Here is a 25,340-nt window from a genome sequence, read left to right on the forward strand (position 1 = left end):
CGTTCTGTCTCCTAGAGATGAACGTATTTGGTAAAAGTGCAAATCAATCATAGAACAACAGCAAAGGACCTTGTGAAGATGCTGGAGGAAACAGGTACAAAAGTATCTATATCCACAGTAAAACGAGTCCTATATCGACATAACCTGAAAGGCCGCTCAGCAAGGAAGAAGTCACTGCTCCAAAACCTCCATAAAAAAGCCAGACTACGGTTTGCAACTGCACATGGGGACAAAGATCGTACATTTTGGAGAAATGTCCGTCTTCCAAATGGACAGTGACCCCATGCATGCTTCCAAAGTTGTGGCAAAATGGCTTAAGGACAACAAAGTCAAGGTATTGAAGTGGCCATCACAAAGCCCTGACCTCAATCCCATAGAAAATGTGTGGGCAGAACTGAAAAAGCATGTGCAAGCAAGGAGGCCTACAAACCTGACTCAGTTACACCAGCTCTGTCAGGAGGAGTGGGCCAAAATTCACCCAACTTATTGTGGGAAGCTTGTGGAAGGCTGCCCYAAACATTTGACCCAAGTTAAACAATTTAAAGGCAATGCTACCAATTTCTAATTGAGTGTATGTAAACTGGGAATGTGATGAAAGAAATAAAAGCTGAAATAAATCATTCTCTCTACAATTATTCTGACATTTCACATTCTTAAAATAAAGTGGTGATCCTAACTGACCTAAGACAGGGAATTTTTACTCGGATTAAATGTCAGGAATTGTGAAAAACTGAGTTTAAATGTATTTGGCTAAGGTGTATGTAAACTTCCGACTTCAACTGAATATATAATGGAGTTATGAAGACATATGGTGTTTGGGAAATACTGTTATGAGTAAGTTAGATGGCGGCTCCATTACCGGCTTTATGTGTCATAGCAGTAATGTGTTGAGGAAGTGCTAATGGCATGGTGCAGCACAGCGTCCAGAAAAACAGTCGCTTTCAAACTAGGGTTTTCGTGGCTAATTGAGGTAAAACAGGAATTCTACTCATAGATTATGCATGTATGAACTACACATTGACACGTCTAGCCCAAAGCAGAAGGTTTAAGAAGTACTTAATAGTCGCCAGAATTCCGGAGCATGTCTTTATTGCCCCTTTTCAAGCCGGGCTGGTGTGAGTGTGAGTGTGTGTGTGTGCAGGCCTCCTTCTTACCCCAGAGTAAAGGGACAGTAGAGGTAACAGGTCCATGATAGCCCAGTGGCCTGCTGTGCTGCATACCATTCGTTCAAAGTGCCCCCTGTTTACTAAACAGATTCTTCTCAGGTGTTTCACTCCATAGCTTAGCTTTGCCCACCCTACTTTGACAAGTATTTTAAGTATGCCACCTTGTCTTGTCTCTCCTTCTCCACGGCACAACAACTGATGAGAGAACAGAGGACCATTAAGTACAAGACAATTCTAGACCTGTACAGGTGTTGTGCTCAGGGTGCTTCTCAGACAGAATACTGCAGCTTTGTGTAGCTGCCTCGCCTAGAACATCCCTGCCATGACACTCTCAATCCTCTTCTCAATGCTACATTTGGTATTCTAATTGAACAATCCGTATACTTTAAATGATGCCCATTAAAAGCAGTAGGAAAGAATTTGTTCCCCCCTGCAAATCCGAATGATGCATCCCTGGAGTGACGACATGATGCTAAGCAGCCTTACCCATCGGTCCCACCGCTCCCTCCTCCCCATGCCTCCATGTTTTTAACAGCCAACGTTCTCCTTAATGAATGCTCTGTAAACTCTCAGCCTCAAATGGGAATCTCTAACAAGAGAAACACATCTATGTTTTCCCTCCTTTGAATTGTGTTTTTCTGTACTGTTGTTTCCAACACTGCTCGTATAAGGGGCTTGTGAATGAGGAACATTGGCCTGAGATAATAGCCTCCTTCCTGTCCAAGCCTTGTTTGGCCTTGAGACTCTCTCAGCCATGGCTGGGCCAGATATCTCATTCTGAAGGAGGTCAGGAAGGTGTGTGAGAGGAGGAGGGAACAGAAAATAAATGGGTCAGAATATGCTCTGTCATTTGCGTTTCCACTTTCCAGAGGGGAGGAGAACTTGGAGACACCTGGCCTGCCACTGCCTTGATAGCTGAGCACAGGTCAGAGTTCACATGTATCTGGACACGCTGGCTAGTTGACAGTGACACAGTGACACAGTGACACCCATGCTCCTGACAGAGGGACAGCCCACAGTCCTGTGTTGTGACACCGTCAGTAATAACACAGCATGGAGTATTATGGACTAATACAGCTTGATGAGGAGGCTGACCTGCTATGTCATCCCGTATGTTAATGAGTCTCCCTCCAGTCTATTTGATGCTGACTGTGATTCACTGTATTCCTCCACTAATGAGACTCCTCCGCTACGGATGATGAGGCTGATGGCTGGGCCGTCTTGTGCTCTAAAGAGTCTCCCTTTGATATCCCTGTTCTTGACGGACTTGTCAGTTTCCTCCTGTTCTTCCACTGGCATAATGAACTAATGAGGNACGGACTTGTCAGTTTCCTCCTGTTCTTCCACTGGCATAATGAACTAATGAGGGAGAAGCAGCACAGTTTGAATGGAATGTGTCTCCCAGCATGTCCACCATAAGACTGAGTCAGTAAGAGGGAATAAGGGAGGAAGGGAGAGAGAGGGGGTGGAGGAGTGAACAGTGTGTGTAATCTCCCCATACAGTGTGTTTTAGGAGCTTTCGTATCCTCACATCAGGGCCGGAGCTGGTTCATTCTAGCTGGCTGAAGTCTGCTCAAATGGTTGTGTTTGTTTAAAAGGAAACACACACACACACAGCTCAAGCTAAACGTAGCATTCAGTCATTCCTATCTGTTCTTTCTCTCTCTCCTGCCGGCAGCAATCTTGGCAKGGCTTATGTTCTTAACCACATCATAATGGTTTTTGAAGCAATTTGTTTCCTTGTCGTTTTGGGGCGGATATTTTAAACCTGGTTTGTGATTTATCATTGAATTGAGTTGGCAGTGTTTTTGTTGAGAGTTGAGCTGGAGGTGACAGTATGGCAAGATTACGTTGTTACCTTTTTTCTTGCGTCGCGTTCCCTTGTCCTAACACACACACACTCCCACACACAACCCAGTGATCTACAGTTAACCATTATGGAAACAAAGCTGTGACAAATGGACCCTGTAAGCCAGTTGTGTTGCCAAGCCACTAGAAAGAAGAGCACTACACTGACACAACGAGAATACTGCTCACTAGGAACACTTGAATACCTGACAAAGGGATTTTATCACCCTACCAGAGAAAAACTAAGACCTGCAATAAACCACAATAAAACCACCGCGCTATGCAACTGTAACCATCCATTTGTTTTCACTGCTTGGTCAGTCTTGGTCATGCTGTATTGGTTTGCAGCTCAACAAAGCACAGTGCAGTTATATAAAGTGCATTTAGAGTGGATTTTGCATTGGTATATCTTGTTTTTATTTCCCGTACAAAAAAATGGATCCTCTTTCCTTTATCGACAAGTTGTTTGAAATATCCTTTGTGTGTTTGGATGTAGGTGTGTGTGTGTGTGGTGTGGTGTGTGTGTGTGTGTGTGTGTGTGTGTGTGTGTGTGTGTGTGTGTGTGTGTGGTGTGTGTGTGTGTTGTGTGTGTTGGTGTGTGTGTGTTGGTGTGTGTGTGTGTGTTGTTTGTAAGAGCTGTGTGCTGAAAGCAGTGTTTCCTGATTGCTTTCCTTGTTTACGTGCTGGTTTCCTGGGGGCTCAGTGAGCTGAGGAAGACATGGAGGGCTTTAACAAGTGCCTGTGGGGCCACAGGTCAGAGGTCATCACACCTCCACACACACGCATGCACACACACCACACACCACCACACACACACACACACACACACACACACACACACACACACACACACACACACACACACACACACACACACACACACACACACACAAATACACCCCCCCCCCCCAAAAAAAGTATCTTTGTCTGCATTGCCCCTGAGGAGAGCCTGGAATGTGTCTCTGAATGATTGTTCCTGGCCTGAGGCATGGAGCTCCCATCTCTGAATGATTGTTCCTGGCCTGAGGCATGGAGCTCCCCATCTCTGAATGATTGTTCCTGGCCTGAGGCATGGAGCTCCATCTTCTGAATGATTGTTCCTGGCCTGCAGGCATGGAGCTCCCCATCTCTGAATGATTGTTCCTGGCCTGAGGCATGGAGCTCCCATCTCTGAATGATTGTTCCTGGCCTGAGGCATGGAGCTCCCCATCTCTGAATGAGTGTTCCTGGCCTGAGGCATGGAGCTCCCATCTCTGAATGATTGTTCCTGGCCTGAGGCATGGAGCTCCCATCTCTGAATGATTGTTCCTGGCCTGAGGCATGGCGCTCCCCATTTCCCACTCAGCTTCCCCCTCAGCCCACGGTGCTGTGAGTCCTTCAGACTGTTGCATCCTGGGATCTGAGGTGAACCTGAAAGGACCCCCCCTAGACAACCCTGTCAACTGACCCCAAACCAAACCTGCATTCGTCCCTCTGCATACCAACCAACCTGGTCCATGTTGGTCTGTTGACCTGGATAGACCATGGGTCCCAAAGCTAAAGAATGCAAAGAGTATTGTGGTTTACTGTAGGCTATTTGGTCTATCTCTACCAAAGTTTCCTGTCCTTCTGAGATGTCCGGCATCTGCTGTGTGCTCAGTGCTCAGGGTGAGTGAGGGGAGTTTTGGATAATTTGTTCTGTAAATAAACGCTGCTTAGTTTTCTCTCCAGCCCATAAGGTTGTCTGTGGTTGGTTGAGATCAGGAGGGATCCCACACGTCCGGCTCTGGAGGGTCTGTTTACTCTGGCTTTCCAGCCAGTGTCCTCCTCCTCCTCCCGCAGTAAAGCTATATGGAGACAGGGAGTGTGTGTGTGTGTGTGTGTGTGTGGAGAGGGTCAGCCAGCTGGTTTCACTCTCAGATGGCTTTCAAAAGAGTCTTTGTGAAAAACACATTTGGAGTGGATATTATGCTGTTATGACAAGGCCTCATGGGTTGCCAATACCCCAGTGGGGTTTTAACCTATAAACAAGGACCTAATAGTGACCTACGTTATGCTGTGTTTGTTTTTGGAGCGTCAATATCAGCTTTTCCCCTAAATAAACTGTGGCTGAATACAGAGTGGAACCCATTGAGCAGTGCCGACCTAGGTGGAAATGTTTAATCAAATAAAAGGCTGTTCCCCTCACCCATTTCCCCTAGCTGGTTTCCTACAGGGAGCCTCCTGTGGTCAGAGGGAGAGGGTCTGACTAACCACTCTCCCATCCCCACCTCCCCCCGTCTTGTCCCCCTCGCCTTTTCTATGTGGGAGTCTAAACCAGGCCCTCAGGACTCCCCTACACATCTACATTCTCTTAAATCCCCTGGAATTCATTACAGTGTTCTTGACATCAGCTGAACGTTCACTAGAACACAACTATTAGGCAGCTTCACACCCTGGATGGGAGGGTTTACACATAACCTTGTATGTTTACAGAAGAAATCTAATGTGATGTGATAGGGTTGCAACGCCACACACTCACGGCACCTAGAGACAAGTACCCCTCATCTCATCATACAACATTGTTTATTTAACCCAGACAGAACCCACCTTGACAGATTGACTCATAACTAGCTTCATATTTGACTCTCTTCTTGTCCTCCCTCTCCACCTCCTCCCATACCCATCCTGACAGTACAGTGACAGAACTCAGACAACATGCCCTCCTCTCTAGGTTCAATTAGCACCCACTGTTCTAGGGCTAACCTCATCATTAACAGTTCCCCCCAACATATCACAAACCACCCACCTGCCCCAATTGGATTTCAATGGGAAATGAGCTGTATTAGATAGTCTATGGTTAATGGAGGATTACGTTTGTGTGGGAGGTGTGTGTGGAGGAATGAGGTTTTCAAAGGTCAGCTGTAAAATGCCATGGTGATAGCAGGTCAATAGCAGTTGCTGATATTCATTTGGCTCTGTGTCAACTCTTTCAGTTCTATAAAGGTGCCTATCGATTGATGGACTGAAATATCGAAGATTCAGTATCTTCCTCTCAACCACAAACACACACACACACACACACACCACACACACACACACACAACACACACACACACACACACACACACACACACACACACACACCACACACACACACACACAACAACAACAACACAGCACACACACACACACACACACACACACACACACCAACACACACGCATTGTGATTTAGCTTGGCTCTTTGACTAATTAAACCCAGGATTAGAGCTAATCAGGATGTGTGAAACAGCTCAGTCTCGTTAGGGATGATAGGCGAGGAATGCACATTATCCCTGTACCACACACTCAATCCTCCTGCTCTCTCCCCCTCGCTTAGCCAGTCATTGGTGACACACCAGATACACAGTTCAAAGCTTTCAAGGGAAGACTGAATCCTAATGAATAGCTTTCCCATTCGTGCCATTCTCTTTTATTAAAGAGACGAAAACACACTTAATTTGCAGATCTATGATGAGCCAGTAGCTGTAATGCTGGGGCCTGGGATCCATTGATAAGCATGTGTAATGAGTCAAGCGAAGGCTCCAATAGTTCCCATAATTATTTGTGATTGAATACACCCRTGCTGCATTATACCTGCCCTCATCCCACCCCACTATTCTTACCCTAAACCCCAGCAGCTTTGTGATCATGCCCCTCTCATCTGAATGAGGAAGAGAAAGCGAGGGGGGTCCGGACTGGGAGTCAATGCGGTGGTGTGACGATAAGCTGAGATCAATCTAACATTCTATTAGATGTCGACAGAATTCTGCTGGATACGTGTTGACTTCCCACTTTAAAACCCATGCCTTAACATTTTAAAGAGTCAGGACTCTGACATAATGTCGTTCCCATGGAATACATTCATTTGAAACATTATGGAGCCTGATAGCCTGATTCACTGTCTTGCTATACTGTAATTGTGAACCTTCTTCTATTGTGTTGGGAGCTCTTGGCTCCTCCATTGTGGCGGCTTGGTTTACCAAGCCTCAGTGGCGGTGGTTCAACCAGATGGATGGATAAACCATCCCAATCATAGCTACAGTCCCGAGAGGCTGGCATCATTCCTGGTCTGGTCTGGCCTGGGCTCAGCATGGTGTGGTCGGTATGCTCTACCACAGCCCCTCTCCATCACATCAAATCAAGTCCCATCAAACCAGCTCCTGTCCTCCAGCCACTCTTCACCTAACATGGCTGATTTTAGTTACCCTGCAGTCTTAGAGGGAGTGAGTGAGAGTGATCAGTAGCAGCAGTATAGTATTGTGCCCTGAGGGCTAACCTTGTTATCACACAGAGTGGACATGCCTATCTTCAGCTTAATTAACCAGAGGTTTGACCTTGTAATGGAGCCTCAGCCTGCCTGACCTATCTGGAGCCAGTCTCCTCTCCTAGCAGAGCAGCACTCAGTACAGACGGACGGACACCGTGTCTGGAGGCTTCTAATTAAGAGCTGGAATGAAGGGGGATTTCATTAGTGAGGGAGGGAGATAGTTGCTGTACAACGTGGGAGTGATTGAGTTAGTATGTGTGTTTGTGTATAGAGTTTGTATGTGTACTGTGTGTGTGTGGGCGTTTGTGGGCCTATACGGTTTCTGTGTACAGTGTTTGTTATAATGTGTGTGTGTGTGTGTGTGTGTGTGTGTCCATGTGCGTACGCGTGTGTGTTGTAAAGCGTGGGTGTGCGCAGCATTTCAGGTGGAGCCCGAGATAGGGGCCAGGAACAGGCTTGTCTGTTTGGTTTGTTCAGCCATACACACCTGAATGCAGCAGATACAAAAGACATGAATACGTATCTCTCATCTATTCAGTCTAATGTACACATCACAAATACTTCATCGCTGAGTGATCATAACAATATCCTCCTGTTCTTGTGTCCTGTATGGTCTGCAGTAAGCCGATGATGATGYCTATTGTTCCTCCTCTGCAGTAGACGTAGCAGTGCTCTCAGTCCGTCTCTCTCAGGCATGGTTACAGTATATCCAGAGCCCTTCTCATCTCTCTCCCCGAATATAAAAGTCCAGAGTTGAGTAACGACCACAGTGTGTGGCGATCCGCCAGCCCCTCCATTGCAGAGGCGCTCAAACTGCTTCTTCAAGCTAAATTTGATGCCTTTGTGACTATCTGAAATTGAAACCTTACCTCATCGGAAGAAATTGCTCCAGGGTGATGGTGGTGGTGGGATTGGGGGGTGGAGGGAGTGAAGGGGGTGAAGGGGGTGGGGATCAGAGCTGTTGAGTGGTGCTGTCTCTGACATTTGTGGTCTCTGGTGGTTGTGTGTGGAAATAATGAACTGATGAGAGATCCAGGCAGAGGATCAGTGGCTGTGTGGATGAGCTCCGTGATAAAAGGGAACTTCAGATAGTCATTAATCTCACTGACATTTGCTCCCATAGAACACCACTCCGCACCGTGCTCAGCTCAGCAGCAACACACCTTGGCTTCACCTCGAAATGTTCAAACCCGCAGTGTCTCTGACACACACACGCACAATAGTGTACTGCTGCTTCTGACAACATGATGTCTTGTACGATTGATAATAACGCATGGTTGATATTTTTTGATTCAAGGCCTCGACATGATAGTCGATTTGATGGGAGGTTATGCAGGGTTGCGTGGCTGCTGTATAATGAGTGTCCTGCAGTGCAAATGTCATAAGCCCTTAATCCTACCCCCTCTAGCCACATGGAGTCCACTCCATCCACACTGCCTCATCTTTCACTGAACCCACCCACTGCTGTTAGAGCATAGATTGCTGTCTCTCAGTTTCTCTGTCTCTCTACACTCACACATACATCACGCAAAGTGCCCATAGGAATCCCTTAATACCAGCATGCAGTGTGCGAGGGGAGAGAGAAAGGGAGACACGAAACAATAGGAAATGTCATCTAGTCGAGGGGGAAGAGGTGTCCCTGGGGGGGTGATTGACATTAGCAGAATTCCTGTGGATTCAGGTTGGGTAATTATAGAGCTCTAGGAAGGACTTTTCTTCACCATAATGAACTGACTTCTCTATGGCAGGGCACTGCATCGCTGGACTGTGTGTTTTATTGCCACTCTTCCCTCTGTAATTCTTTTTTATTGACAGTCTCAAAGGTCAAATTGTTTTGCAGATGTGTTGTGTTTGAGGGATGGTTCTATAGCATATACCACAGTAGGAGAAGACTGGATAAGAGGGATGAGGGCCTCTGTAATGTGGACTGGGTCAGAGTGGGGATGAAGGCTCAGTTGTTTCCAGCCTTAATCACTCATAAAGACTGGTGTGGGTCCTGGGAGTGAGATGGGAGTTATAATGTGTGGTTCATAAGCTCACAACCTTAGCCCCCAGGGTAGATTTGTCTCAGCTCCCAGTCCCAGTGTGGATCTCCCAGCTTCCAGTTCATCTAATGACTAACTGTGGCCTTGGCCAGGCTAGGGGAACACTTATCTGTCCCCTAGCCCCACACCCCCCCAACAGAAGTGAATGTCTTTTTAACGATGTCCCAGCCAGGCGCTTTACTGTGGCTATATTGATAGAAAAAGCCTCCTCCAGCTGAATTTGCCCCTCATTAATTTCCCATCGTAATATTTACGTTGCCCTGTTAAGCACGCGTTAAATCCCAACGCCATTTTCCCAAAGATCCCTTCATTCCGCCAGGCTGCTCCCGGGATTGTTTTCCCCTCCCTCCCTCCCTCCCTCCCTCCCTCCCTCTGTGCCCCTCATCTGGGATCAGCCTTCTCTGGAAACAGCAGCCTTCTCGGAATCTCAATCCTGCCTTGGATTTATGATGCCATTTAATTCCCATTCAGGCCAATAACATCAAGGGCTCCGACCATTCATTCTGCTGTTCCACAGGACCTTGGAAATAGCTTCCGTAGACCGGCCATGGTGAGAGAGTTGTTTCAGGTTGTAAGAGGGTGTTTGTGTGGTTGTGTGTGTTTGTGATGGGGATTCTAGAAGTGAGGATATGCACACCTGAGTGGGCTATGGTTCTATGCTGCTGTGTAGATGACTTGGTGCACAGTGCTGCTCAGGCTGTCTCCTCACATTGTGACAGAGAGTTGACATCTGGCTGCCGCTGCCAGGGGCGTCATTAAGATCTAAAATACATGCTGTTCATGCTGACACACACACACCAGTGGTGGTCGGTGCTGTTTCAGATGAGGGAGGAGGATATTATTTTTCATAAGCCTGGCCTTATTTCTATTACACCATATTGGATGACTGTCATTCATATTCCATTCACCCACCTCAATTTTACAGCAATAAGTTTACATGATACTCTAATTTTCCCTATTCCCATCATGAGGTTGCTACAACCTAGCCTATTAATGAACATAGGTGCACATAGGTCGAGAGAAGAGTTTGCGGTGGCAGACAGTGACACGTTCAATACCTTCTTGCACATTCCTGTCTGCATCTAGCTGATCATAGGGTGTAATCATTAGTCCAACAGTTCAGGTACGTTCAGGTACGTTTATCCCCGTTTCGTTCCGTTTGCTTCCGTCTGGGAAACGTTTTTCAACAGAATCGGCAGAATGAATACACCCCTGATCACGCGTAAGCACAGTTCACTTTTATAGCAGCCACATTGTATTTCTTCTCGCATCTATGCACTCGCCTCCTCTCACCTTTTCCCTTTGTCGCTTGTGGACTTCAATTTACAACACAACAGCTGTATGTGACGTTTCCAAGCAAAGCCAAACCATATAATAACTGCTACACACAACCTACATCATCGTCCCCATATTAGCTAAAGTAATGTCATAATCAACATAGCTAATAGAACTAATGCGTTAGTAAATCCGCTGCAATCATGCAGTAAGACTGTTAAGATGGCCCCGAAGAGGATGGCTGACATTTTACATGCTCCTAACCAACTGTGCTATTTTGTTAGTTTTTTTGTGTTGTTTGTAACTTAGATTTGCACTTATTTTGTACGTAATGTTGCTGCTACCATCTCTTATGACCGAAAATAACTTCTGGACATCAGAACTGGGATTACCCACCACGAACTGGAAGAAGCTTTTTCCTTTAACTTCTCTGCGCTACGGATCCCTTTAGCAGGATAATTTTCCTGAACAACCACTGAATTGCAGGTCGCAAAATATTACTAACAATATTTATAATCATGCAATCACAAGTGAAATATACCAAAACACAGCTTAGCTTGTTGTTAATCCACCTATTGTGTCAAATTTTGAAAATATGCTTTGCAGCAAAAGCAATCCAAGCTTATGTGAGTGTATCAATCAATGCTACAACAGCTAGCCCCAAATTAGTATGGTCACGAAAGTCAGAAAAGCAATAAAATTAATCGCTTACCTTTGATAATCTTTGGATGTTTGCACTCACGAGACTCCCAGTTACACAARAAATGTTATTTTTGTTCGATAGATATTACTTTTAAAACAAAAAAACGCCATTTGGGTTGCGCGTTGTGTTCAGAAAACCAAAGCCTCGTTCCGTTCAACGAAAATTCCAAAAAGTATCCGTAATGTTCGTAGAAACATGTCAAATGTTTTTTATAATCAATCCTCAGGTTGTTTTTAACAAACATAATCGATAATATTTCAACCGGACCGTAACCTATTCAATAAAAGAGAGAAAGAAAATGGAGAGCTACCCCTCTCGCGCGCAGGAACTAATCAGAGGACACCTGACTACTTTTGAAAAATGAGCGAGATTTTTCAAAATAAAAGCCTGAAACTATGTCTAAAGCCTGGTCACAGCCTGAGGAAGCCATTGGATAAGGAATCTGGTTGATACCCCTTTAAATGGAAGAAAGACGGGCCAGGAAATACAGATAAAAAAAATACAAAAAATCACTTCCGGGTTAGATTTTCTCAGGTTTACGCCTGCAGAATCAGTTTTGTTATACTCACAGACAATATTTTGACAGTTTTGGAAACTTTGGAGTGTTTTCTATCCCAATCTGTAAATTATATGCATATTCTACGATCTGGACCTGAGAAATAGTCCGTTCACCTTGGGAACGTTATTTAAAACAAAACAAAAATCTGACCCCTAGCGTCAAGAGGTTTTAAAGCATGCGCGGACTAACTGGGAAGTGTCTTCACTGACATTTTCAACCTCTCCCTGACCAAGTRTGTAATACCTACATGTTTCAAGCAGACCACCATAGACCCTGTGCCCAAGGAAGCGAAGGTAACCTGCCTAAATGATTACCGCTCCGTAGCACTCACATCGGTAGCCATGAAGTGCTTTGAAAGGCTGGTTATGGCTCACATCAACAGCATCCTCCCGGATACCCTAGACCCACTCCAATTCGCATACCGCCCCAACAGATCCACAGATGACGCAATCTCAATCTCACTTTACACTGCCCTTTCCCACCTGTACAAAAGGAACACCTATGTGAGAATGCTGTTCATTTACTACAGCTCAGCGTTCAACACCATATTGCCCACAAAGCTCATCAGGGTAGGCAACAAACACGTCTGCCACGCTGATCCTCAACACTGGGGCCCCTCAGGGGTGTGTACTTAGTCCCCTCCTGTACTCCCTGTTCACCCACGACTACGTGGCCAAACACGACTCCAACACCATTGTTAAGTTTGCTGACGACACAACAGTGGTAGGCCTGATCACCGACAACGATGAGACAGCCTATAGGGAAGAGGTCAGAGACCTGGCAGTGTGGTGCCAGGACAACAACCTCTACCTCAATGCGATCAAGACAAAGGAGCTGATCGTGGACTACAGGATAAGGCAAGCTGAACAGGCACCCATTAACATTGATGGGGCTGTAGTGGAGTGTGTCGAGAGTTTCAAGTTCCTTGGTGTCCACATCACCAATGATCTATCATTGTCCAAACACACCAAGACAGTCGTGAAGAGGGCACGACAAAACCTTTTCCCCATCAGGAGACTGAAAAGATTTGTCATGGGTCCCCAGATCCTCAAAAAGTTCTACAGCTACACCATCGAGAGCGTCCTGACCGGTTGCATCACCGCCTGGTATGGCAAGTGCTCGGCATCTGACTGTAAGGTGCTACAGAAGGTAGTGCGTACGGCCCAGTTCATCACTGGGGCCAAGCTTCCTGCCATATAATAGGCGGTGTCAGAGGAAAGACCATAAAATTGTCAGAGACTCCAGTCAACCAATTCATAGACTGTTTTCTCTGCTACCACACAGCAAGCGGTACCGGAGCGCCAAGTCTAGGACCAAAAGGCTACTTAACAGCTTCTACCCCCAAGCCATAAGACTGCTGAACAATTAATCAAKTGGCCACCGGACTATTTACATTGACCACCCCACATTTGTTTTGTACACTGCTGCTACTCGCTGTTTATTATCTATGTATAGTCACTTCACCCCTACCTACATATACAAATTACCTCAAATTACACCGCACACTGACTCGGTACCGGTACCCCCTGTATATAGCCTGGTTATTGTTATTTAATTGTGTTACTTTTTATTATTTTTTCCTTTAGTTTATTTGGTAAATATTTTCTTAACTCTTTTTGAACTACACAGTTGGATAAAGACTTGTAGTAAGCATTTCACGGTAAGGTCTACACTGTATTTTGCACATGTGACAAATAAAGTTTGATTTGAGTCAGTAAGCAGTTTAGCACTTACACTGGCAGGCCCCGGTGGCAATAAATTTGTAAAATCAAAAGCTTACCTTGACTTGGAAGAGTTCCAGTGTTGTGTTGGATAGTCGTAGCCAGCTAGCTAACATAGCATTCCTCTGTTTGAGCAGGGTGTTTGAGTAGGCTAAACTAGCTAGATGCATTTACTAAGTAAGTGAAAATTAAAGTGAAAAAATAACTACAGAGTACTGTTGATGCTATTGTAGACCTTCACTGCAAAACAGTGTGTATTAATCAATTATTTGGTGACATGTGAATATATTTAGTATAGTTTTATCTAAAAAAGGATAACTTTAAAAAAATGTTTTACAATTATTATTTTTGTGAAATTCACTGAGGAGGATGGACCTCCCCTTCCTCCTCTGAGGAGCCTCCACTGACACACACACACACACACACACACACACAGCAGCACGACACACATTACACTGACACACACACACCACACACACACACACACAACACCCACACACAACACAGACAACAGACACAGACACAGAACACAGGGACACAGACACACACAGATACACTCATGTATATAGCACTGTGCTATTGCCAGCACTTAGGATTACTCTGTATAACGTGCCAAGCAATAAACACTATGAAAATGATGTCTTCCTACGTGTGAATATGAAAAGCTTTTGACGATATGGCAGGCCTGTTTGAGACTGCTCTCTCTATAAACTCTTATGTTATTGCACATACACACCCACACACACACTATATTTACACATTATCTCACTACTTTGCTTTTCTAACCAAACTTCATTCTCTCCCTTAACTTAGTATCCTGCACTTTGTGCCTCTGTTCTCCTCTCAGTGTGAAGTGCCACAGTGAACAGAATAGAAGCAGCAGGGGGTTTTGACCTAGAACTGGGCGTTTGCTCTCTTTCTCCAGAGGGTGCTCTGCTCTGTGTGTGTGTGTGTGTGTGTGTGTGGTTGTGTGTGTGTGGTTGTGTGTGTGTGTGGTGTGTGTGGTGTGTGTGTGGTGTGTGGTGTGTGTCTGTGAGTGTGTGCTTCCTCTACACATCACAATTCGTTTCATGTTTACGAGTGACTTATAAGGAGAGACTGTGTGTGGCAGTACTGCTCCTGTCAATGGGAATTTAGAGAGAGAGTGGTTGTACGCACCTTTCCCACAAGGACATACACACATTCCTCTCCCGCATACCTGAGTGAATGACAGTGTTCAGCTGTTCATTTAATTGTAGTTTATACAGCCTGAGAGTATTTCACTATAAAGACCCTGAGTGTGTGACTGTGTGTGTATGTCTGGAATACGTGTCTGGAAGGCATGGGAAACACAGACTGCGAAGTAGTGGGTGACTTTACATTGTCTTGGTTGACTTTGAAGTTACTGGTGGAGAGAGGACAGAATCAATTTGTTATGGCCTTATTTGACCATATTTCCCATTGGGGTGATTTGATGTGCATCGCCTGGGTGAGTTGAGGCATACAGTGAGTACTTGGTCAGTGGAGAGGTGTAGTAACCAACAGATGAAGGAATATTTCAACATGTGTGATTACCCAGAAACACTGCTCTGCTCCTGCACATCCTTTGATGTTCTGCTGAATCCACATTTGCCAGAACTCATTATAAAATTGGCCAGGGAAGAGATAGAGAGAGGGATAAAGAGGGGAGGAGGGGAGGGGGTAGAAGAGAGGATGGTCTTTTTAACTTCTTCATTCTGGTTCCACTGAGAGAGTTCTTAAACAACTTTCCTCCAATTTCCTCCACTTAACGTCCGGAGCAGAGCAGCCTCTCTCTCTCTCTCTGATTTCCAGTGGACTTTCTCACACAACCTGATCCTGTCCGTTCCCATCACATCCCCAATCCACGTCCAGGGCAGTATTCCATGCCAGCACTGAACTCTTCCCCTGGATACCATCCTGGTTTTCCCTGTTAGTTCCCACCCCAGATCCCAGCCAGCGACGTCTCGTAAACAACCTCCACAGGGATGAGGTCATTAAGTATAGGGTATGGGGTCTCCCCAGCGTTAGGCTTGACAAAATACTGAAACCTTCTCAGGAGAGACACACTGACCTAATTCAAGACCACAACCTATTAGCTCTGTTAAAGAATCTSAAGTAGAGTCAATAAAATAAAATAAAAAACATAACAATAGAAATCAATTTTTTTGTGTGTTCTTGTTCTTCTAAATAACTCTCTGTGTTGTATTAGCCTTAGAGACGGTAGACCTCTCTCTACAAACGAGGGATGTTGTTAAAAGGCATAGACCAGTAACTAGGTACCAGCCAGCTCCAAATCTCTGTCAGACCAATTAGAGTGTGGACAGTAATCCTTGGCCTAGCCTGCGGATCACAACAAGGCAGCTAACAGACTTCTATGGACACATAAGAATATTTGAACAAGCAGTCCTTTAGCCCTCTGTTCTATAGCCCTTGTACTCCCTCCTCCCTTCTCATACCTGCCTGCTCTCATTAGGCCTGGATAGTTTGCTACCAGCTATAGTCACAGTGACACATGCTATTATGCAAAGGAATTAAGGAGTTTGAGAGTAGATATTTATCTAGTTAAATTGTGTGTTTTGTACACTGAGCGTACAAAACATTAGGAACACCTGCTCTTTCCATGACATAGACTGACCAGGTGAATCCAGGTGAATAGCTATTATCCCTTATTGATGTCACTTGTTAAATCCACTTCAATCAGTGTAGATGAAGGGGAGGAGACAGGTTAAAGAAGGATTTTTAAGCCTTGAGACAATTAAGATATGGATTGTGTATGTGCCATTCAGTGTGAATGGGCAAGACAAAATATGTAAGTGCCTTTTGAACGGGGTATGMTAGTAGGTGCCAGGCACACCGGTTTCAGTGTGTCAAGAACTGCAACGCTGCTGGCTTTCTCACGCTCAACTGTTTTCCGTGTATCAAAAATGGTCCACCAGCCAAAGGACATCCAGGCAACTTGACATAACTTTGGGACGCATTGGAGTCAACATGGGCCTGCTTCTCTGTGGAACGCCTTGTAGAGTCCATGCCCTGATGAATTGAGGCTGTTCTGAGTGCAAAAGTGGGTCAACTCAATATTAGGAAGGTGTTCCTAATGTTTTGTACACTCAGTGTCAGTTTCTATATATATTGCATGTGAGTGCTGAGTGCTATGTTTGCTYTGTTTTTGTATGTCCACTGTTATGATAGATAGTGAGAAGACCATTGAGGTTCATTGTGATCCATTTTAAAGAATCCATTTCCCTCCTATTCCTGTCTATGACATTTGGCCAAAGGGATGAGAGGGGAGTATGCACAGATTATATTACTATTTGCCACAGTATCATCCCACCGGACACACATAGACAATCAATCCCATGTCACCCCAGGCGCAGATTTACTTCACCTGCCATCTCAGTCCTGATTGGCCAGGACTCTCCATGTGATGGGGTGATGTCATACCCAGCGTCACCGGTACCAGGGGGTGACATAGAGGCTAAAGCATTCCACACGTGTCAATGTCACCAACCGCAACTCAAGTACCTGGGTTAGGGGAACCAGCGAGTAGACAATAATGTGCATTGTTTAAGGAGTGCTTTTAGAGGGCCTGGTGTGTGTGTGAAGCTGGGCCAGAAACTGTAACCCAACGCTACACCTCCTCACACTGCTGCTAGTGGAACGGCTTTATCGCCAGATCAGTTTTCATGGCTCATTCCCTGTGTGTGTGTGTGTGTGTGTGTGTGTGTGTGTGTGTGTGTGTGTGTGTGTGTGTGTGTGTGTGTGTGTGTGTGTGTGTGAGCAGTAATGTGGTTTTCTACCTGTGGAGGGGTTACTTTACATTGAGAGATGGCAGCCAGTGTAATCCCCAGTGCAGTGCTTTGATTTGCGGTTGATATCTCATCTCTTTAAGTGGTGTGTTTGCATCACCCCGCTCATGGCATCACACCGTGTTTGGTAAACTGGAACGACACAGGAACGTAAAGGACATACTCGGGATGTACTGATTCAGGCCCACCAACGGAATCGTGAAACCACACTTGATCGCAGCAATGTAATATTCAACATATGCTCAGACAGTCACTGCCTGGTCTTTTTGGCGGTTTAATTAAGATGAGGATGCCTGTTTTGACATTAATTKATTKATTKATTCATTAATCCACTTATTCATTCATCCTTACGTACATTACCTGGGTAGAAGGTGTGCTGGATATCAGATCTTCTTCCCAGTCAGTGGGCAAACAATACTATGGTCTCCTGCTTGGTTTTATCTAATGGCATATGTGTGACTTCACATTCTATTTGTCTGTTCCTGGAAAGAGAACCCAGGGCAGTTCTGAAAAGACAGAGGAGATTCACCTCTGCCATCCTCCCTCTTTCACTCTCTCCTCGGATACTCTCTCATATTCCCCTCGTTATCCCCTCATCCTTCACACCAAAGCTGATTACCGTCACTACAGCAGAACAGCCTCAGGGATGATTGACAGACATAAGAAGTAAGTGTATGTCTGGCATAGCTGTTACAAATGACCTTTGGTGAGTGTGTGTGCTTGTTGATTGCGTGCTGTCTTGCTGCTGGGTCTTTGCAGATAAAGCCTGGTCTTGCTGAAGGCCACCTGTGGAAGGGCGATACACCAGCCAGCTCAGGGAGCTTCTCCAACCCTTAGGCACAAACCCAACACAATTAAAACAAGCAAAACAACGAGTGTGCAGAGAATAGGCAACTGGGGAGCCTGGCTGCCTTTCTCCTCGCAATTTATTATATCCTTCTGAATATGTCTGCACGGAGTGTTAATTGTAATTCAATTGAAATATGTATAATTTTGCCCTGCGGCTAGGTTGTTTGTTTGCTGTCTTTTCACCTTGGAGTTGTTTGTCTTTGGATGTGTTTGTGTTTGTGTGTATTCATTTGAAATGCTTGACGGCATCCTCTCACCTCCCTTCGAAAACACCCCATAATTATGTTGTGCATTGTTTCAGGATTGCAAGACTCAATTAGATCAGTGTTCTCAGGAAGACAAGACAAGACAATCTTTCTAGGTTCTCTGACCTGGTATGTTTTAAAGGTTATCCAGGTGCCAGAGTACTGATCCTTACTGGGAAAGGAAAGAGTCGTGTTGTCACAATACCAGAATTTTGACTTATCGATAACAGGTTTAGTGTCACGATATTCGATACCATCACGATAATTGACACCAACATGATACCATGGCAAAAAAAAAAATGCATATTAGCCAAAGTCACAGAATGGCATTTAATCCAGACAGATCTTTTTAGTTGAGTATCATTACATTGGAAATGTTTTTATGTTAGCATTAATTATACAATCAATTTGACTTTTGCACCATTCTAACTACACATTTGAATGGTAAATATCTTGATAAACTGGGTAAATCAAGATATAGCCTAGGTCTTTTCACAATACAGGTGAATGCATATTCAATAGAAATGTGTGCATGCATTGAGTTATTGAGCTTGTTTTGGCTGATTTCATAAGGCTACAGATGAAAAACTATCTGTTTACCTTCCATTTGGGACTACTTTTCTTGTACTGATCAACAACATTTGCATAGAATAAGAAATCCCTTATTTTATAAAAGTGTGCGCTGTCTCTTTAAGACCCATAAAGTCATTCACAAACAAAGTCAGTTCGAGGCTTGATCAAAGATGATCTTGACTTGGAGAGACGTAAGGTAGGGGAGACGAAGTGAATGAATAAGATTTTTGGTGACAATGATCTTTGTAAGCAGCAAAATGTTGTGTTGTGGTACTAGGGTAGTGAATTGGCTTCAGCTGTTAGCTAACAAGGACAGTTAGCCTTCAAAGCTGGAAGTTACCGGTATCTTCTTGTATTCCAGTGTTCTAGCTTGTTCTGGATATGGTTTTGGGAACAGTAATTAGCAGTTTCAACAWTRCTACATGCTGTGTTGCGTTATTCAAGAGTGTTAACTTCWGTGCAGCATAAGTGATGATGCAGCCCAGACTCCCAGTGAGTTCAGTGGTTCCTCATGTCAGGCTAGATCCAGCAAGAAGTAAGCGGAGCAGGGCATGGTGCTCTCACGCTATAAGGGGACACCAGCTACACTGAAAGACAGACTTGATCCTCTCTCAATCAGTAGATGACGTGAGACACATTTGACAGAAGTACCGAAAYTAACAAAAAGTATAGTACCAAGTATCGAGAAAGTGCCAGCGTTTCGGTATACCATGCAACACTAGGAGAGAYTACTGTACCACTTGGCCCTCTGTCKCATCTTACTTCCCYAAGGCCCCACTGATGAAGTGGAGAGTGTCGAGGTTATCGATCTTCCCATAGATCAGTTTCCCTCTACCTGCAACCTAATGGGGGATATGAGGCTCGCACTGGCTCATGTCTGTTGATGTGTGTGTGTGTGTGTGTGTGTGTGTGTGTGTGTGTGTGTGTGTGTGTGTGTGTGTGTGTGTGTGTGTGTGTGTGTGTGTGTGTGTGTGTGTGTGTGTGTGTTGTGTTACCATAGTGTGTGTGTGATTCAGGGTGAGGCTGACTGGAAGTAGCAGTTGATCGATCTGCGTGCCCTTTTTCAGTGAAACTCCCAGCAACACCCTTCCAGTGAGGACTGTGTCTAGAATTCTGTTGAGCCAGTTGAATTACATACTGCACTGTAGTCARAGCATCTCTGTTGTATATCATRACTATTTTCTACATTGTAGAATAACAGTGAAGATATCAAAACTATGAAAGAACACATATGGAATCATGTAGTAATCAAAAAAGTGTTAAACAAATCAAAATATATTTATATTTGAGATTCTTCAAGGTAGCCACCCTTTGCCTTGATGACAGCTTTGCACACGCTTGGCATTATTTCAACCACCTTCATGAGGTAGTCACCTGGAATGCATTTCAATGAACAGGTGTGCCTTGTTAATAGTACATTTGTGGATAGGTCAGTCAATCCGGAAAATGTAATGATCTTTGAAAGTTTCTTCAAGTGCAGTCACAAAAACCATCAAGAGCTATGATGAAACTATCTCTCATGAGGACCCGCCACAGGAAAGGCAGACCCAGAGTTACCTCTGCTGCAGAGGATAAGTTCATTAGAGTTAACTGCACCTCAGATTGCAGTCCAAATAAATGCTTCATAGAGTTCAAGTAACAAACATGTCTCAACATCAACTGTTTAGAGGCCTTCATGGTTGAATTGCTGCCAAGAAACCACTACTAAAGGACACTAATAATAAGAAAAGACTTGCTTGGGCCAAGAAACACGAGTAATGGACATTAGACTGGTGGAAATCTGTCCTTTGGTCTGACGAGTTCAAATTTGCGATTTTTGATTCCAACCATTTCTGATTTCTGAGACACAGAGTAGGTAAACGGATGATTTCCGCATGTGTAGTTCCCACCGTGAAGCATGGAGGAGGAGGTGTGATGGTGTGGGCTTTGCTGGTGACACTGTAAGTGATTTATTTAGAATTCAAGGCACAATTAACCTGCATGGCTACCACAGCATTCTGCAGCGATATGCCATCCAATCTGGTTTGCGCTTTGTGGGACTATGATTTGTTTTTCAACAGGACAATGACCCAACACACCTCCAGGCTATGTAAGGGCTATTTGACCAAGAAGGAGAGTGAAGGAAAAGCAGCCAGCAAGTGCTCAGCATATGTGGGAACTCCTTCAAGACTGTTGGAAAAGCTTTCTAGGTGAAGCTGGTTGAGAGAATGCCAAGAGTGTTTAACACTTATAGTTTTGATGTCTTCACTATTATTCTACAATGTAGAAGATAGTATAAATAAAGAACAACCCTAGAATGAGAAGGTGTYTCCAAACGTTTGACTGTTATTATAGGTATGTATGTGGCTGAACTGTTGGTTGTGTGATTTAAGCAGTGTGCCTGCTCCTCTCCCCACAGTCTCTGTAGGGTAATGTGTTGCAGCTTCTCTGGTGTCGGTCTGGGAGTTAGGACTCTGTTTCTACACTACAGCATCATATCCCCATTAACGCTTTATAAACGATTTAACTCCCCAGTCAGGGCCACTGCAGGCACTGTAAGCAGGTCAGCATACTACAGTAGGTTCAGTTTGCTCCTAGCAGACCTCAACTAGGCTGAGTGCACGTATGTGCCTTGCATACTCCCTTGACCTTCGCTTGAGAAAGTAGAAAAAAGCGACAATAGTACTGTTTTTGCCGTGGAGATCTTAGTAGAGCAATTTGACATCTAACTGAGATGTTTYGTGTTTCTCAAGTGGAAAAAATTGCATGAAAACGAGTCGTCTCTCGTTGAATGACAACAAAAACTTAATCAAAGAAACCCTACTGTTGACCAATCACCGACGAGGGGGCGTAGACTTCGGCTACTGAACTACGGCGTGCCTCTAGAAGAAATGACTTGTGCACGAACAGCCGAAAACATCTTGCCTATTACCCAATCCAAAAAGAATGAACTAAATGTTGTCGTAATATGCTGTATGCACAAACTGTTTCGGGTGGGAAGCATGCGGGCGCCTTATTAAAGGCATCTGCATACTAGATTTGGTTTGCTCCTAGCAGACCTCGGCTAGGCYAAGTGAACGTCTTTGCCTCGCACACTCCCTTAAAATATATTTGCTTGAAAAAGCGGTAATAGTACTGTTTGTCCATCTTGCGACTCCATAGCCAGTATACACTTCTTCAAAATAGTCTGAATTAATCTAAGATAACTCTGGAAATCTGTCATTAATTTTGATGTTCTTGCTGAGGAGAGCATAGTCACACAATTATTCATTTAACTAAGAGGTTTGGTGCCACATTTCTCATAACACAGTATATGCGCAAACTGATTCGGATGGGAAGCATGCAGACACCTTTAGTCAGCACTGTGTGAACCACTTTTAGCCACATGAAAGAGCAGCCAAATCACAACCTCCTGCTCCCAACAGGCAGTAAAACAGGTGAAATACCACCCACAAATGGCTGCAGTTACTGGACATTATTACCCCTGCTCCTCCCCCTCCAACCTCTCTCTCTCTCTCTCGCTCTCTTAGATCATCTGGTTTTTGTCTATCCTCTCAAATTGCTTTTCCATTACATAGCCCTCCACAGTTTTCACAAAAATACAGTTTAGATACACACCACACAGAGAATCACACACTACACACACTTAGTTCAGCACTTAAACCCTTTAATGCCAAAGTGGATCTGGTGAAATAGTAAGCATACCTACAGTAGAACCTGTACAAATGTCCTTCATCAGTCGTAACAGTGAAGCAAATGAGTTAAATCTGGAGAGATGGAGGGATGGAAGGATAGAAGGACGGGGGGGATGGAGGGAGGCAGGAACACAGACCTCAGTGAGGAGCCTTTGTCTCATGTCCCCTGAGGGTGGGAGGCAGGAACACAGACCTCAGTGAGGAGCCTTTGTCTCATGTCCACTGAGGGAGGGAGGCCGGAACACAGACCTCAGTGAGGAGCCTTTGTCTCATGTCCCCTGAGGGAGGGAGGCCGGAACACAGACCTCAGTGAGGAGCCTTTGTCTCATGCCCCCTGAGGGAGGGAGGCCGGAACACAGACCTCYGTGAGGAGCCTTTGTCTCATGTCCCCTGAGGGAGACAGGAACACAGACCTCAGTGAGGAGCCTTTGTCTCATGTCCCCTGAGGGAGGGAGGCAGGAACACAGACCTCAGTGAGGAGCCTTTGTCTCATGTCCCCTGAGGGAGGGGTTGACTCAGGAGGCCAGGACACTGTGGAATGAGTGACAGATAAACAGAATTAATTGAGGAGGAAGAGAAGGATGTGTGTGTGTGTGTGTGGTGTGTGTGTGTGTGTGTGTGTGTGTGTGTGTGTGTGTGTGGTGTGTGTGTGTGTGGTGTGTTGTGTGTGTGTGTGTGTGTGTGTGTGTGTGTGTGTGTGTGTGTGTGTGTGTGTGTGTGTGTGTGTGTGTGTGTGTGTGGTGTGTGTGTGTGTGGTGTGTGTGTGTGTGTTCTCCCTCATGTCCCCGAGGAAGACAGGAACACAGACCTCAGTGAGGAGCCTTGTCTCATGTCCCCTGAGGGAGGGAGGCAGGAACACAGACCTCAGTGAGGAGCCTTTGTCTCATGTCCACTGAGGGAGGGAGGCAGGAAGACGGACCTCAGTGAGGAGCCTTGTCTCATGTCCCCCTGAGGGAGGGAGGCAGGAACACAGATCTCAGTGAGGAGACTTTGTCTCATGTCTCCTGAGGGAGGGATTGACTCAGGAGGCCAGGACACTGTGGAATGAGTGACAGATAAACAGAATTAATTGAGGAGGAAGAGAAGGAGTGTGTGTGTGTGTGTGTGTGTGTGTGTGTGTGTGTGTGTGTGTGTGTGTGTGTGTGTGGTGTGTGTGTGTGTGTGTGTGTGGGTGGGTGGGTGGGTGGTGGGTGGGTGGGTGGTGGGTGGGTGGGTGGGTGGGTGTGGGTGGGTGTGGGTGTGTGTGTGTGTGTGTGTGGTATGGATGATACTCAGAGTAGGGATCCAGGCTGAGAGTGTGTTTGTGGTCTTGGTGGACTGGATGTCCATGCTCCCTCTCCACTCATAATACATTTTTTGAAAGAGCAGAGAACGGAGCTTTACCCTTCATTCTGCCCCTGCCTGTGTCCGGCTGCCCACTGCTGCCTGCCCAGCTCCCCAATCTGCCAGCCTCTGCAGTTTGCACAACTTAACCAGCAGAATGCTAATGTGTAATTCCTTAAATAAATATCGCCTGATAGATAAATATATATATATAAAATAAATAATTTAGTAGGGAAGGGTTGACCCCATGACAGACCATGGGAACACTTCAAAGCCTTCTTTAATGAAACACACTGGACCAGCAGTGTTCTCTTCCTCTCTCTCTCTCAGAGATCCAGAGATATTCTGTTACAGTCAGCAGACCAAAGGGCATCGCTGCGTTACTGTGCCGACAGCAGGATCAAAGACTTTGATGCAGGCTTCTGACAAACGGTAGTTGATTAATAGCTAGACCCGGCCGCTTCGCCACTTCACAAGAGAGAATCGCCCATAATCGCTTTAGCTGTTTCAATATGATCACATTCCTTCAGCGGGGTTGTAGATGTTTCAAAGTAAACCCTCTCTCTCTCTCTCTCTCTCTCTCTTCTCTCTCTCTCTCTCTCTCTGCCTCTTCTCTCTCTCTCTCTCTCTCTCAATTTAAATTTAAATTCAATTTCTCTCTTATCAACATAGAGAAAGAGCCTTGGAAACTATAATATAGTCCATATTGAAAATGGCATTAATAGCATTCGATTTTCCCTCTTATAGTCATATCATAGCTCAGAACCTACTGATATCATACTCTCACAGCTATAAACCAATTGATGTTTTCCTAGTGGAGGTTTTAGGGAAGACGTGTTTACTAAGATATGCCAAAATAAGGCCTCTGTTCGTCAACTCAGCTTACTGCTGTGTTCTGCCTCCTGGGACTCCGAGCTCTTAAACAATACAGAAACATTGTGTCTGCCCCATGACAATGTGTGTTAATTAGAATGTCAGACAGGATTACAGTTGGTACAATCACCGGCACAGCAATGATAATGCACTGTGTCTAATAACTGTAAACCTACTGCTGCTGCTGAAGGGAACTGCTGAGACTGATATGTACTGTAGGTACTGCTGGATGTGTGCATTAGTGGCCCAGTGTGGCTTCCTAATCATTGGAGATATGTATAGCTAGTGTGTGTATTGTATGTGTGTGAGAGATTTGTGTGTGTGTGATTAATATAGTCTCCATGTAGTGGAGTGCTACAGTTTTGTGTGTGTTAAAAGGGGTAGGCCCAGGCATATGGGCGATGGGTAGTG

General features: G+C 45.1%; 1 protein-coding gene across 2 annotated transcripts in view; it reads left to right on the plus strand.

Annotated features, from left to right (window-relative positions):
• robo1 (roundabout, axon guidance receptor, homolog 1 (Drosophila)) overlaps positions 1-25,340 on the plus strand; it is a 225,300-nt gene that overhangs the window by 59,255 nt on the left and 140,705 nt on the right. The gene's annotated exons all lie outside the window — the stretch shown is intronic.

Source organism: Salvelinus sp. IW2-2015, linkage group LG23 (assembly GCF_002910315.2).
Source record: "Salvelinus sp. IW2-2015 linkage group LG23, ASM291031v2, whole genome shotgun sequence".
Lineage (NCBI taxonomy): Eukaryota > Metazoa > Chordata > Actinopteri > Salmoniformes > Salmonidae > Salvelinus > Salvelinus sp. IW2-2015.